This window comes from Elephantulus edwardii, unplaced genomic scaffold (genome assembly GCF_000299155.1).
Source record: "Elephantulus edwardii isolate Elephantulus edwardi_28Jun2011 unplaced genomic scaffold, EleEdw1.0 scaffold00256, whole genome shotgun sequence".
Classification (NCBI taxonomy): Eukaryota; Metazoa; Chordata; class Mammalia; order Macroscelidea; family Macroscelididae; genus Elephantulus; species Elephantulus edwardii.
This window is the reverse complement of record NW_006400006.1, coordinates 4,040,467-4,042,041: the sequence shown is the minus strand read 5'-3', so window position 1 is coordinate 4,042,041 and position 1,575 is coordinate 4,040,467.

The window sequence follows — 1,575 nt, the reverse complement described above, 5'->3', positions numbered from 1 at the left end:
CTGTTCCAGTCGTTTTTGGATGATCTTCAGTAGACTCTTGCTTGCATGTGTAAAGGTATAGATACACATAATTAGAATATATGGAGATGAAAAACACTAAAATTAAGCATTAAACCATAGCTCTATGATTCTCAGAGACTGCTAAGTAGGATTAAGAATCTGTTGACCAAAGGGAAAAAGGAAACACTGTATGAATTAAAATAAAAATTGTGTGTGTCAGGGATATTCAAAATGTCAGAGAGCTGCACAATGTCCAGGGAGGATAGAAGGAGAATTGATGCTTTTGAGCTTTGGTGTTGGAGAATAGTGCTGAAGGTGCCATGGACTCTTAAGAGAACAAACAGATTCATCCTGGAGAGGGTTAAACTGGGCTGCTTCTTGGAGGCAAGGATTCTGAGGCTTCGTCTGACATACTTTGGACATGTGGTAAGGAGAGACCGGTCCTTGGAGAGCGACATCATGTTTGGGAGGTGGAGGGCAGGAGCAGGAGGGGAAGGCCCTCTGGGAGATGGATTGATTCCATGACTGGGGCAATTGGGATGAGTGTGTCGGAGACAGTGAGATTGGCACAAGACAGAGCAGAGTTTAGAGCTGTTTACATAGGGTCTCTATGAGTCGCAAGCGACTCGATGGCACATAACAACAACATTCAAATTATATGCTGAGTAAATAATTTGTGAAACTGTATTCTAGGAAGAGAAATTATGTTTCAGGATCAGAGAAAGTCTCATCAAAAGCATAGGTTATATAGATGATAAAACCTTGTTTGATGACAGTGAGAACGTCTTGAAACTCTTATTGCAGGAAACCAATGACTACGTATTTTGGCATGAATTACACTTTTCAATATCAAGAAAACAGAAGTCCTTATCACTGGGCCAATAGACAACATTGTGATAGAAATGGGACTGAAGTTGTCAATGATCTCATCTTGCTTGGGTCAACAATCAACACCCTTGATAGCAGCAGTATGAAGATCAGGAAACATAATGTGTTGGAAAAATCTATAGTCAAGGATCTCTCCAAAATACTGAAGAGCAACAATGTCAGTTGAAGACAAAATGTACCTAATTCAGACCATGGTCCTTTTTTTTTTCTTTCCCCAGAACATGACTTTTTAATTTTTTTTTTAATTTATTATTCATTTCAATGAACATTTACAGAGACTTTGGATTTCCATTTATTCATTGTTGCACTTTTCTCTCCTCCCAATCCTCCCCCCTAGTACACTAGCGTCTTGGAGAAATAAAAAAAAAAATTCTTTCATTGTTTTACAATCCCTCCCCCAGGTCCACTACACTATACAGCCTTCACTCTGCTCTTGTCATGAAAAAAAAAACCTAATAATTATCCCTCTTAAACAGTTTTCTCCCTTATCTGTTTCAATGCAGTATATACATTATTGAACCCATCCTTCTCAGTCTCCTCCCAACCCCAATGTGAGTCCTGTTTTACAACAGTGGCACTATGCAGTGTTTGTCCTTTTGTGACTGAGATATTTCACTCAGCATAATGTCCTCCAGAGTCACCCATTTTGAATAATATTGCATGAGTTCCTTGTTTTTCAATGCAGCA